The following is a 15,067-nucleotide window of genomic DNA, read 5'->3' on the forward strand; positions in this document are numbered from 1 at the left end:
GAATTTTATGAGAGAGAAGTAGCTAGCCATGTTATTGTGAAGCCAGACAGAAGGCAGGGTCGATTTGCACCTTATAGACTAAATCAAAGATGTATAAGGCTCTGTAATCAGAGGTTCCTCAGACGCTGTGAAGGGGCTGCAGGAACCAGAGATTCTAAATAGAAAGCAGTGATTAGAATACAAATGTTAGGGAAGGGGGGAGGAAAAAAAGAGGGGGCACTGCTGGGAGTGGCAAGATAGGAAAGAGAGAGGACAACACAGCAGTTGATCCAGTGAGGGATGGAGGGGTTATAAAATCTAATCCAGATAATAGGATAAAAATCCATAGTTTCAGTTTAGACTAGGGGTGCTCAACCCCCAGCCCAGATCTGACCCATGGAGCCATGCCATCCAAGCAGCAGAGGTCACCACAGGTCCAAAATTATGACAGTGTGGGAGCAGGGACAATAATTGCTGTTCTCCTGCTACCAAGTTTCTGGACCTGGTGGGTGCATGAAAGTTACCCAGGGCCGATCTGGGCACATAGAGGCACTCCCTTCTTCCTCCTCATTTTCCACATTGTAGTGTAACATGAATAGGAAAAATGAAACTAAGTCAGACTTCCAGCTGCTACACTAATTGAAACATCAATTAATAATAAACACTCTCTCATACTCATTTACTCTTTTATGACTGGAACAAAGATAGAAAAACTTTCAAAGCAATAGTTTTACCTTTCCTCACTAGTTAAAATCCCTCCTTCCCCAATTTTCTACTGTAAAGAAAAAGTGGAGGAAGTATCAAAAAGGGAAATGGATATGAAATTAAAAGTTTTTCTCATCGAAAAGAATGAGAAAGAAAAACAGATAAAAAGAAAAAGAAAAAATGTCACACATTTGGAATTGAACAATAATGTTTCTTTCCTTTTTTTTTTTTTTTGCCACATCCATGTCACCTCATCTCACCTCCTTCTCCTCTCCCCCTCCCAATCCCCAGGCAACTAGGAGCCAGTTACAGCAGTTGATTATCTTGCTTTCTCATTTTTCTGGTGGGTTTGGGGGAGGGGGGGCGGGTGTCTTCCAGGTGAGTCAAATGTCTGCATGTGCTCTTAGTTAATAAACTATAATCCTTAATGGCAGGAAGAGTTTGAGCATGTGGTAAAACATTAAAATTTGTTAATTCAAGATTACAGATTTCTTTCTCTGATTTGTATGGGGCTCATTTAATAACTGATCATTCTATTGATATCAATGGGATAAAAGAGGTGCTGCTGTGAGACAAAATCTTTCTTGAGAATTAAACTGATAAAGGAAAGAAGCTGTTATACGTAACCTACTGGAGACTTCTGTAATTTATTGAAAAAAAAATGGCTACATTTTTTTTTATTCCTGCCATGCATTGCCTGTTATGAGAAACTACTCAAGAACACAGACAAATTGCCGTAAGATAACATTAATGTATTTAAAAATGCACTTTTATTTTTCTTGCTTAAAATCTGCATTTGATTCATGCTGCCAGAGCACCCACATCATTCGCAGTTGGTAAAATGAATATCATGTATCAAGGTAATGACTAGACCCTTGGTTTGATATATTATATGCTACTATATCTTGAAAAATGAGTCACACATTGCACAAAAAAGCATATATTTAACAGGCAGAGTCATATATATATATATATATATATAAATCCAATGTTTACACTAGATGTGAGAAGTTTTGCATATATCTGAAATTTTATTTAGGAAAATTATGGTATTAATAATGAACTTTCTTAGTTATTTATTTATTCACTTCTTTAGAACTTAAAAATAATTCACTGGATATTTTTCCTAAAGCTGATACAAACTAATGTGCTCCTTTACTGAGACTTGTCTATACTACAAATATTCACATTTTATAAAACTCAGTAGCATGATTACAGATTATACATTCCTCAGGTTGACAATCATTTATTTGTGTGTGTTTATATAAAGCCAGAAGTACTGTATTTGGTTAGGCTTTCAACTAATGGGGGGTTTATCCTTTAGCTCAATAACTATGGGTGTTTATACAAGTGCTCCAGGCATTGGGGAGGAGGGGGGATGCTTTAATTAGAGTGGCTCCAAGAGTCGCTCTAATTAAAGCACCTGGAGCATCACATGTATCAGTGTCCCCACACTGAAAAATAGCAGTGGGGACACTTTAGCTAACAATGAGCTTTAGTTAAAGCACCCCCACTGTCATTTTTCAGCATGGGGACACTGATACACATGATGCTGGAGTCTGCCAGAGTATGGTAATTACCATGCTCTAGCACTCAATCAACTCACTGCACATCTATAGGTGCCCTATGCTATGGGCATTTACTCAGAGAGAAGGAGAACCAGGGTCTAGGCTGTCCTTATTTAGAGAAGGTTGAAATCAGCATTTTCTGCTTCACATCGAAGTATTATAACCAGAAGACAATAGGCTAGGCATTCTTGATGAACACTTCTAAACCAGGGTGCCTTGAGATCATTTTAAGGGTGGTGTGGCATGCTCCACAACATTAGCACTGTTAGGTGTCTGACCACATGCACATGATCTGCATGATAAACCCAAAGATTTCAAATAGGATTTCATAGTACCAAAAGCATTCTGACTTTCTGTGGTCTGTATGAGTTCTTTGCAACAAAAGAATTGGTCTATTATTTGTCTGCAGTAAAAAAAAATACGAATGGAAGCTAACAGTTGGCACTTTCTGAGAGGTGCTCTGAGTCTAATGAGGAGTGCCTTGAGTTAGAAACAGTTGAGACTCACTGTCCTAAAACATTCTCCAGGCTTCCTCTTGTGTAGGGCCACCTAACAGCCAAAAGGCAGTGAGATACAAGGAGCCAGGAAGAGGAGAAAAGATGTAGGTGCATAGCTCAGTACTAGGTGTGTATTCCCTGTTCACTGTATAAAATGCCCAGGAGCCTAAATCTGAGTCACTTTTATGTCCTTTGACTGTACTGATATCCTAAAAGCCTTATGTGCCTCACCTGACAAGAGATATAGATAACTCTGACACCAATGTCCTGTAACACCTAAAAAGGTGTGAATTTTTGGGATATTTGTGGGAATACTCGATGTAGAGTATTCTTTCATAATGCCATTTTATAACTTGCATATAGTTTCAGAGACCATATCCACCCAGCATCAGGTAGCACTGCTCCTAAGATGCTGTGAGTTATACTAAGGGATAAGAGTCAACAAGGATCCATCACAATATAGGCGATGCATAGGGAAGGAACAAGGGGGAACATGCCCCTCCCCCCGAGAGTGCTGGTGCCCCCCCCCCCCGAAAGCAAGCACTCTGGCTGATAGGGGAGCACGGAGATAGCTCGTGCCCCCCCTGAAATTGGCTCCACTGGTGGGACATCACTCACAGAAGTGCGATATCAGTACAGTCAAAGGACTGACAAGACCTTGTGGAAGTGCTAGTACTTCCACCACCACTGTGCCACCTCCATGCCACAAGCAGCCACTGGGAACGCCCCCCCACACCAATATCTTGGCACAAAAGGGACATTAGATCAAATTCAAGCCTTCAGGCTGAAATCTTATTAAAAACTTTACCATAGAGAAAATTCACCATTTCAAAGAAGGCAATGTAAGTAAATATTAGTTTCTGTTTTGGGGGTGTGAGTATACACGGCTATTTCCAGTCAATAGGCTAAAACTTTTTTAGATTCTGGATATTGCTCTAAACAATCAATGTTCATATCCTATACCGAGTAAAATGGACATCCACCCAAGCAGTTTAGTTAGTCATTCAATTCTGCGCTTGATGCAGAGTGATCTTTTAGGCACACAACATTAACCTTCAATCAATAACCACTTTAATGGTAGATGGACTTCTCTTTCTTCAAGCCTATTCCAGCTGCATTATTGTGACACTGCCATTTAAATAATTATTAACATACCCAATATACCAAAGTTTAATTCCTGTTTACACTGAATGATCCTGTATTACACATTTCTATACCATGTTCCATGCTCTCTAGTAGTAGATCTTGTGATTGCTTCCAGAATTGTGTCTCATGAGCAGAAGTACTACTTCCTATTCCATTTTTTTTTTTAAGTCAGGGGAAAGCAACAGGTGAATGTGTGTAGAAGGCAACTATTGGGGAGTTAGAAGCTGGGAAGCATATACACTATCTAATCTGCTTAAAACAAACAAGAAAAATTAGGAGAAGCAAAAGTGTTATTTTTTTCCCCTGCTAGTTTGACTTTATAGGCTAGGGGCAGAAGTTACACATAAACCAGTTTAAGTGATCAGAAACTGGTTTAAACCTGTAATAGAATAGAAATTCAGTGCACATAAACCAGTTTCAAAATGGCTGAAACTAATTTAGGATAAACGTGGCTGAATGTACTATCAAACTTAACTGACTTGGGTCAAACCAGTTTATGAAACTTCTGTCTCAGACCCCTTCCCATTCAAGTTAAATCACAGTCCCCCAGCATCCCAGAATTTTGTAGTCCTTGGCTGTGCCATGCTGTCTGCTTCAGAGACAGGGCTGGCCCCATGTGTCTGATCTATAGCTAGAACAGTGAGGGCTGGCTCACTGCCCCTCTCCTCCTGCCCCCCAGGAAAATCTCAGCTGGTGTCTGGGCCCAGGAAGAGGGGGAGTAGGGGGTCAACTTCCCTTCTTCCAAATACAGAGCTGCCCTGCCCTGCTAAACTTACTGCTTACTGTGACTGTGGACTACAAATCCCAGAGGCACCTGGAAGCAGAAACAGGAAGTGATGAGCAACCCTGCAGAGTCCTGCTACTATGAATGTAGACTGCAAATCCCAGGGAGCTTGGGGGCAACAGAAAGAGGAAGCAAATACATGACCCATATTGGCTATGTGCGCGAGAGCTATACTCTTGCATCCTCTGGGTTCTGGTCTGAGCCACTGCAGGCATGTGGCTGCATTTCCTGAATGGAAAGTGAATGTCTGTTCATTTGATTATTTGTTCAATATCTGCAGCTTAGACTAACCTGAAAAGACTGAATCAATTCAGCTTTAGTCTGAATTGCACAGACTGTCTGTGCTTATTGCTAAGGGCAACGATTACAGCTGAGCTGGGACAACCTCTCATTGGCTGTCAGGAATATACTTCCCCTACTGCCCTGCCCTCTATCAGGCAGCTACCAGCTGTCTTAAGGACAGAGACCTATCTTGATTCAAGAACAGACCTGGCACTGACATTTGATAAATTGGTGTAACCTAGTTTGAGTAAGTCCGATACTACATTGATCCAGGTCTATCTTAGATTGAATTTTAAAACACTCTGTGCCCCAAACTTCTGTTCTATTACAGGCCTGGACCAGTTTCTGACTGCTTACACCAGAAAAAATGTCATGTCTGTACTTAGCCAATTAGTACATTAAAAAGATAACAAAATTAGGAATTATTAGAAAAAATATAACAAGCATAAGAAATCAGTAACCATATGTCAAAATATAGACAGAGACATTAGAATAAAAAAAATAAAATAAAACATCAGATCAATAGCCTGTTTTAACCCTGCACCTAAAATCCAAGAATGCAGTTTTGATTCATCCTTCTAGCTGAGGGGCTCTAGTATCACAGTTCTGACCCAGCTTTGTTGCTGAGGGGCTCCAGTATCTACCTATGCCATGGGAAAAAAACTGAAGGAAAAACCATGCTCTTTGGGCAGGCTTTAGTACAGTTGCTATTTATTTGCATATGTTACCTCTTCAATTTTTGGGGTGCCCACACTATGCATATATCTTCCTGCAACTCTCCAATGATATATGTTTACCAGCATAATTTTTTTTCCTGATTTAATTAAGACCAGGAGAATATGTGCATCCTTTCAGACATGGACAATTTTAATCTAATATCCCTAGATGCTACCTCTCAATTTCCTCCTGTTTCTAGTTGTTGCACATTGTAGGGTTTCTCTTTTTTAAATGTAAATTTATCATTGTCGGGGAGTCCTCTTCATGAGTAAACACACTCCTGTCAGATGTTGATTACTGCTTTTCAGACTCTCCTTAGTCTCCAAAGAAACTCATTATTTATCACTTGAAAGTCATTATTGTATTGTGCAGTCCTGGCTCTTTTATAACATATAAGTAATACATTTTATATCAAATATCACAATATATATAAACATGAGGATGATATGGGTAAATGCATCTGGACATTACCTATCTACAAAAACTATATGTGCCATATCAGCAAAACAAACTCAAGAAATCATGCAAGACATCCCATGAGCCCTTTAGCATGATAAGTATGTCCTCAGGAATCACTGTTAGAAAAACTGAGAAATAGCATAAAAACCTAGTTTCCAGGAAAAACTTCACAGAGCTGAGAGATTCTGTTTGAACTTCTATCTAAGCCTCCCACTTATTCCCATTATGAGGAAATAATCTCAATTCTGGGCTGATGAGAACATTTTCAATTATTTTTAAATAATATGTGGACTTAAATAACAAGGAACTTTACTCATTAGATAGATAATTGGGATATGCAAACCACATGCTGTCTGTAGCCTTCCTCCTTATTTATAAACCAGTAAATGTTAGAGAAATATTTGCACTTCTTTGTAAAAACATTTTAATTTAATTATTTATTAAGGGCTTTTTTTAAAAGATGCATCTACCGAAAGCTCATAGTCTAGGCTTATATATTAATCAGTCTCTCAAAAGCAATAAGGAAATTATAGATTTTGTATCCTAATTAACCTAACAGGATGCTTTATCAAAACTATCAATAACCTCTCCCCACACACTATTTTAGCCCAATCCCATTTTAGAAGGTTGAAACAGCAGGTAGGCCTTGCGGTTTATACTTAAAGCCATAGATAGATTCCAACTAATTAAAGGGGAACCAAGTGCCACAGATAAAACTTCTTCATTTACAATCCTCTGTGTCCTCTCCCACTTAAACCAAATGGTTGCAACTGTGACCACCTGGTTTTGAATATCTATTCACATGCTGCTTTGGCACATATGCCTGGTGTCGGGTGCTGTGTGAGCTCATGTGATCTCTGGAGGGGTCCTCGATCACCCCGGGGAAAGCCCCAAAACTCGCCTGCCATGACTTTGATTGGACCTTCAGTGGTGGGTTCCCCTGTTGATGACTCCCCTAGCTTGGTCACGCTTCCTGATGGATATCCATGGGACTCTGCCTCCCTTAACCCCTTTCCATATTACAGCCTCCAGGACGAGCCACTTGATCTTGGTGTGGCTTGCCCTCTGGTCTAGCTGATGCCTGTTCTTCATGCCATCTGGGTTTTGATTGGTTTTCCTCATCGATGGATTCCAGGGCGTAGCTGGATGCCCAGATCTTTTTGATGTCATGCTGGCAGCCCACTGGCTGCTTGCTGGGGTTTTAGGGCTGCCCATGCCCCATCCAAAAAGGAAAACAAATGGTAAGACAAAAACCAAAAAAAAAGGATATAGGCACTTTAAAAGAAAGGAAGGGGGGGAAGGGAAGCTGGGGGGGTTAGGCTACCAGCCCTTCCTCGCTCACAGCCCCAGTGCCTGAAGCTTGGTTTGTCCCTCTATGTTTCTCCAGGTCTTCACCCTCACTGAGGACTTCCCCTGCTCCTCCTGGAGCCAGATCCAGTGTTGCATGCTGGTTCTGCCTGTGCCTGGTGTGGAGAGTTCCTTCCCTGTCAGCTGCTTCCACAGCTCCCCTCTCCTCTCCTTCAGTGCTGGCTTTTATTCCGGCCAGGTAGCCTTTGTCAATGATGTAATCCACCCATGCTGGCTCCAGACAGAAATAAGCATGGCTGACAAACTGTGTGGGCATTTCTTCCTGGTGCAGCTCATCCCATGCCCAGTAGCCTGGTAAGTAATCCCTGATTTCAGAGTTTTTCATGTAGGGGAAGGTTACCCCCTTCCCCAGTTCCACTGTGGGGAGGGCTTTCTGTTCCCCAGTGACTGTCCCCCTGGGACAGAAACCTTGGCGAAGTACAAATATTCAGTTTCTCCTGGGAGAGTTACTGTTCTCCGAGTAGAAGACAAAAGTTTGCAGATATTCAAGCTTTTTCTCTTGGGGCAGAAGTGGCCATCCTGGGTGTAGCAAGGCACTAAGGTGCCTGCTACTTGGAGAGCCAGGATAACCCCTCAGGTGCCGGTTGCTGAGGCAACTTGAGGGAATTAATGACTCACACCAGCCTAGACAGCTGACAAGAAGGGGCAGGGCCTGGCTCCTATATAAACCACAGGCAGGAGGCAGTTCCCTACCAGCAGCCAAGGAGGAAGGAGCTCTCGGTTATGGAAGAGAGGAGAAGCAGGAGGCAGGAGCAATGTCTGACACTGCTGCGGGATGAAGAAACCTCGGTAAGCTTGAGTGTGATTATAGCCAGATGGCTTGTGTTTGTGTTATAGCCCAGGGGCTTGTGTTTGTGTTGCTGTTTGTTACCAGTGGTTTGGGTGAGGCTACTAGGGGTTGGAGGAGGCCTCATAGGGGCCCCACAGCAGTGTGGGAACCCCATCACCAGCAAGGGTGCAGCATTCGGGGTGCACAGACCCCAGCCCCAGAGAGGGGCAGCTGAGAAGCCCCAGAGAAGGAGGCATTGCTGAGAAGCCCCAGTGTTGGTGTGGTGAGCCCCAGAGAAGGGGGCAGCATTGTGGTGAGCCCCAGAAAAGGGGGCAGCACTTGAGAAAGCCCCGAGAGAGGGTGGCATTGCTGAGAAGGCCCCAGAGAGAGGGAGCCAGGACTGTGGAGAGCCTGAGCACCAGAGGGGGTGCAGGGAGAGAGAGACTGGGCTGCGGAGAGCCCGAGTGCCAGAGAGGGCATGGAGAGAGACAGACCGAACAACATCAGGCACATCTGTGAGGCTTGGGGTGTGGTACAGGGGTGGTTGGAGCCACGCATAGCCCATAAGGCTGGAATGTATGGAACACTCACTACTGTAGAGAAACTAAAGATAACAGGAGAGCTGTGGACCAGAAGACGAAAGGCAGCCTCCCTATAAAATATATCTATAAGATCAAAGTCGTTGCGGGCGAGAATTGGAGGGTGCCATTCGGCAGCTTGACGCGGTAAAGGAGGCAGCAGGGGAGAGCATGGCGACCCTGTCTGCCCTCCTGTTACACTGGGATAAAAATAACCCAAGAACAACCAGGGTTAAATCACTAAAGGTTCAGACAGAAGTGCAGCTCCCAGCTGCAACTCAGAAGGTTTTCTGCAAAGTGCTCTGAGTTGCAATGTTACCAGACCAAATGAAAGTTCACTGTTGGTTCCAGGAGGAAGGGGAATCTACCTGTGGCTGGGAGCCTGCAGCCAGGCTCTTATAGCAATGGACACAGCTCTCTGCCAGTGCTCACTGTTCTCAGAATGGGAGGGGGGGGGAGATGTTGGAGGGAGCTCATTCTTGCAGCTCTCCAGCTGGTGCTTAAGGGTAGGATGGGTGAATTGGAGCCCCCCCGCCAACCTTGGGGGAGGGGGTCTAGTACCCTGGCCCTACCCTCCTGGGGGTGGAGGGGCTGAAAAAACCCTGGACTGAACTCCCTCTCCTCTATTTCCTCCCTCTCATTCTGAAAACACTGACAAGCTGGTAGCTCAGCAGACACAAGTTACAGAAGACGTTATATTTTGAAACATCTTTATTAGTGCTGTGCGAAATTTGCTGGCTGTTTCGATTCAACACTGTTTTGACTCATTTTGAGCTCAAAACAGTGGAATAGAATCGAAACAAAGGGCTTCATAACATCCTTGAAACAAAAAAAGTCTAGTCAAAATGTTTTGAAAGTTTCAAAACGTTTCGAGTTTTGAAGCAGCCAGCAGCGAGGTGGTGGGAGACAGGGGAGAACCTGGGCTGTGATCCCAGGAGCAACCGGGAGCGCAGCCCTATGTCTCCCCATCTCCTGCCACCAGGCGGCAGGAAGCTGATCACAGCACAGGGGAAGGGAATTGAGAAGCACTGCGATCGGGCTCGGGAAAGAAATTGAGCCTGATCACTCAGTTCCCCTCCCCTGCCCTACAATCAGCCTGGGGATGGGAAGTCAGTGCAGCTGGGCTGAGTTCCCATCCCCCGTACTAGATCCAACTGGGAAAATGAACTCAGCCCAGTTGAGTTCCTTTCCCCAGCATGATGGTTAGGCTGGGGTTTGTTTCCCCAGCTTGATTGTGGTGCTGGGGGTGAGAACTCAGCCCAACTGGACTGAGTTCCTTTCCCCAGCCTGATGGTCAAGCTGCCCAATTGTGGTTCCTTTCCCCAGCCCAATGATGGATGCGTTCCTTTCCCTAGCCTGATGGTCGGGCAGAACATCGAAACAGCCTTACAGTTTCAATTAAGCGAAATGGAACAGGTGTTTCAACTTGAAATAAAATTCAAAACAAAACACTGCTTCATCCAAACCTCAGAACTGAAGTCGAAATGGAACAGTGCCATTTCGCACAGCTCTAATCTTTATCTGATACGTCATGCAATGAGGGGTCAGATTTTCACCCAATCAGCCATTTTTGAAGCTGTTTGCAGCTATACTTTTGTGTTTGGTTATGGCTATAGGCTGCTTTCTAAGGCCAGAGCAGGCAAAAATTGTCACTTCTGTCTGCACTGTTAGAGGACATGTGCACACCTTCCCCTGGTTTAAGTCCTCTTGGGATCTAAGAGGAGTGGAGCTGGGGGAAAGGCTCCTGTGCCTTCCCAAGGTCCAATCTGGTGATGGTGTGGGGAGCAGCTTCCCCTATGCCTTCCCCTACAACCAGCATAGACAGGAGAGGAGGGAAAAAGAAGCCTCAGCAGGACAGCAAGTTGGGCTTGCAAGCCTGACTCTCAGCTTCTTCTGTCTCCCCATTGCTCAGCTGAGTGCCAGGGGTAGCAATATAAAATCCGGAAAGGACAGGCCTTCGATACGGTATCCCACCCCATACTGGTGAACAAGTTAAGAGGCTGTGACTTAGATGACTACACAGGCTGGTGGGTGGCAAATTGGCTAGATGGTCATACCCAGAGAGTCGTAGTGGACAGGTTGGTATTGACCTGGAAGGGTGTGGGCAGTGGGGTCCCGCAGGGCTCGGTCCTTGGACCAATACTCTTCAATGTCTTCATCAGCGACTTGGACGAGGGAGCGAAGTGTACTCTGTCCAAGTTTGCGGATGACACAAAACTGGGGAGAAGTAGACACACCGGAGGGCAGGGAACAGGTACAAGCAGACCTGGACAGGTTGCACACATGGACGAAAACAACAGAATGCAATTCAACAAGGAGAAATGCAAAGTGCTGCATCTAGGGAGGAAAAATGTCCAGCATACCTACTGCCTAGGAAATTACCTGCTTGGAGGCACGGAAGCGGAAAGGGATCTTGGAGTCCACTAGGAGGGCACAGGAGCACATCTCCCTGTCTGCTGCCATTGCCAGCCCAGCAAGTGTCCACAAACCCTTGCTGTCCTCCCCACAGGGGCTTTAGGAGTCCCCTGCCTAGGTGCTGGCCCACCTTGGGGAAGCCTCCCCTTCAGGAGGGTTCCCCCATCCTGTGTTCCCCAGCCCAGGTAGCACTGTGGAGCCCCACTTCCCCCTTCCAAATTGCTGATTGCTTCAGTGGCTGCCACAGGAGGAAGGGAGAAGTCCTCCCAGCTGGTGCTTGCCCATGCAGCCCAGCATGGGGGCACTGGAGAGCTCCTGCCTTGGGCCCCCGCCTTCCCCTCACCCCAGCCCAGGGTCCTGCAGCTCTGGTCAGCTCTGGGGAGGTCAGGGGAATTTTTCCCCTCCCCAACCCCAAACCCTTTCCTTAATTGCTATGAGTCTCAGGGATAGCCAGGAAGTAGAGGGAAATTCCTTTGCTCCCCTGCCTTAGGAGGCAGGGAAATCAGGGGAAGGAGGAAAACCAGTAGGGTTTTGCAGGGGTTTTAGAAAGGGGTAGAGCAGCTGGGAGCTCTGCATCTTGGGATGCTATAGGAGAAAAAGTAAAGCGTTTCACCTCCACTGATTGTGCTAATAATACTTTGGAATAGCATGGATAAAATGTTTCCAAGATAAACTTTCTTTTGAGTGGCTTGTCTCTAAAATGTTTAGAGGGCACTGATGGCAGTTTAACACCACTTGACTAATGGCTGCTCATGTTTTAAATGCCTTTATGATGTTTTTAAGGTAACTTGTACTATGGCCCTGAGAATGCAATAAATAGACAATATGCAGTATCTGACTGCTTCTGTGAGATATTAGATACAAAAGAGGAACCAAATTCTACAGCCCTCCCAGCTAAACTTCCCCTGCCTTGAGAACTTGAGACTAACATAGAGTTGCATAATGGTTGTATAAATGCCCATTTTTGATGATAAATAATCCCTCTTTCCCATCCCTAAAACAAAATAATTAAAAAACAAATGAACAAAACCTTTAAAAATGTTGGGCTCCCTGTTATAATCTTGACAGGTGTCATCAGAGGAATAATCAAAGGCAACATCACAGGCTTGAAGCTGGATCAGGATGCACAAATTGTATGATGGAAGAGAAGAAAAGCCAGATGTAGGGCAAAAAGGCCATGTAGGCAATGACAGCTGGACAGTTCAGTATTCAGCCACCAAGATAAGGAGTTCTGGGAATGGCTGCAAGCCACAGGTGTTGATTTACATACAAGAAAATGAGGTACAGTTGATTCCTGGTAAGTTTAAAAAATTGACAACAGGCATCTTTCCATCCACCTTAATGCAATATGAAACTGTAGTTACTGTTATCTATCATACTTATTATAATTACCTGATCCACAGTCTTTACATGTGCCTAACTCCCAGTGAAATCAATCAAGAGTTTTACTTGCATGAAGACAGCAGGGGTGAGTTCTAAGTGCTGGAACAGAGAGCGAAATGGTTTATTCATTCTGATTGAAAAACATGCAGTCGGCAAGTATTTGATGACCAGTGGGTAATATCAGAACATCTTTAGTTTTTCTAATTTGCTAAACTATACATCCAAGATACTTTATTAGCAAATGTGTGCTATATTTTACATTCAAGACTTTGCCTTAATTGCATAACGCTGTGCCTTACAGGGCTTATACAGGAGTGTAAAACTGCAGATAGTAATAGTTTTGTAGGCAAGAGGCCAACAGTTGTGAGGCTGTGACTAACAATTGAGTTTTAATTGAAAAATCTTTCCTGGTCTAATTATTCGCATTATACACAAAGAGATATGTTACTTATTTAAAACAAGCTATTTCTAATTAGCTGGCTTTTGCCCATCCACAAAAATTCTCAACCATGAGGTCAGCTGTGCTTTCAGCCAATAGTTGCTGAACTTAGAAGACGGTATGCATTTAACAGCAATTGTTTCTTGTTTTTTTTTCCAGCCTTAGTAATTTCTAGAGCCTGTCAGATTCACAGTGTCGTTTGATCTCTCCTAGGTCCTATTTATTTGCATTTTGCAAAGACCACTGCTTATCTAAAAACATAAGAGCACAAGAAGAGCTCACTTTAGCTTAGCAAACAGCTTGCAACGTGGTTGTACAAAGGAATCTTGTACTGCAGTGCAGCACTCTTTTCTCATTGCCAGCTTTCAGCCAATACCTTAATGAGATGAGAGAGGGCTGACAGAGACTGATGAGAACTCAGTATGATAACAGCTTTTAGAGGTTAGCTCAGCCAAGGTAATTTGATGCAGAGACTAGCTACCCAATATTATGATCAATAACACCTCTTAAAGCTTTTTCATATGTCCCTGTATGTATATTCATATCCTTCCTCCTTTTACAGGTGTGGTGTTTGTAGTTTGTTTATTTATTTGAGTGGTTTTGGAATTAAAGAATGGCTACATGGTGCTGACTCTTCAGATGATGGGGAACACTTTTCCATGCTCCAGAAACCTCAGCAGTAAAGAAAGCCATTCAAGGTGTTCCCATTTGTAGAACAGATAAAGCAGCTCAATGGAGCCTCATGGCACAATCAAGCAGATAACTGAACTTCTCATGCCTACTTCTTTTAAGGAGTGTGAATACAAGTTTTATTCAAATAAAAGTCTTGGTGTAACCTTTTCAGATTAAGTAAAGTCATTGGGGCAGAAATTCAGCTGAAGCTTTGACTTCCATGGGACACAATGAAGTTATAACAGTTGAGACTCTGGAGCAGGAGGTGGGACATGGTACAAGGACAGCAGTTTCTGTATCTTTAATGTAACATCTTGTGTGCTTCAGAAACAAGGTGCCTTGAAGAATAGTTTCTTCCTAACTCCCCCAAATTTTGCTGAGTATCATTGTTTTTGTTAATTAGTTTTTATATATAGCTCTGTGAAAAACTGATTTTTCCATCCACTGGCAATTCCAAAAAGAAAAAAGCAACAACAACAAAATCAAGATATTTCATTTCTGGTTGATCTGAAATGATTTTTCCCCAAACTTTTCAGCAAATCAAAAGGAAATATTGAAATAATGAACTAGTGCTACCAAAAATGAAACTTGCACTTCAGATTCAAACATTTCTAGTTTCTTTTTAGTCAAAAAGACCAAAACAAAAATGTCTCCTTGCAAAAATGTCAACATGAAATGTTTGAAATGTTGCAAATTCCTCATATTTTCTCCCGTCATGAACCTTTTGTTGCAATGAGATGACTTTGTGAAGTATTTTACTGTTACTAAATATTTTTTATCAAAAACACCCCCCCCAAAAGTCTTCTGAAAAGCTAAGCTATATTTATAATTCCTTTCCCTTATGTCTTTCAAGTTAATTCTGAATACTTGTGCAATAGTGAGTGTCATTAATTGACAAGGAATTCCTTACTGGTATGGTTGGCCATGACTGAGTAGAAATATTGGCAAATAACATTGATTTAGGTAATTTTATAATAGTTCTACTAGGAATACATTTGGTTTCACACTTATTTCCTGTCAGTAAATTAGCAATAGCATCTCTAGTATTTCTTCTTATAAAACAAATCTCTTAGTTCCTGTTAAGCAACACATATTTTAGGTCAAAAGGCCTATAGGTATTTCTTTTATAGTTAGCTGAGTTAGCTTAAGGCACTGATACATATGCAATGGAAAGTTTAGCAAAGAGCTTACAATTTACCTTATTTATCCTTGACCTGTATGTGTTAATTGATAAGGTTCTAGTAAACTAGCATTTTTTTAAACCAGAGATTAAACAGGAAATAGAAGTATGCATACTTCCAGTAAT

The 15,067-nt window shown here is 43.1% G+C and overlaps 1 protein-coding gene and 1 long non-coding RNA gene across 2 annotated transcripts in view; one reads left to right on the forward strand and one right to left on the reverse strand.

The window, feature by feature from the left end:
* Positions 1–15,067, reverse strand: part of CDH12 (cadherin 12) — a 976,881-nt gene that overhangs the window by 544,583 nt on the left and 417,231 nt on the right. The gene's annotated exons all lie outside the window — the stretch shown is intronic.
* Positions 8,204–14,321, forward strand: LOC102575028 (uncharacterized). Its single transcript, XR_002089134.2, has 3 exons — positions 8,204–8,294; positions 12,336–12,564; positions 13,652–14,321. It is a non-coding gene; the product is annotated as an uncharacterized LOC102575028 (long non-coding RNA).

This window comes from Alligator mississippiensis, chromosome 5 (assembly GCF_030867095.1).
Source record: "Alligator mississippiensis isolate rAllMis1 chromosome 5, rAllMis1, whole genome shotgun sequence".
NCBI classification, from domain to species: Eukaryota; Metazoa; Chordata; order Crocodylia; family Alligatoridae; genus Alligator; species Alligator mississippiensis.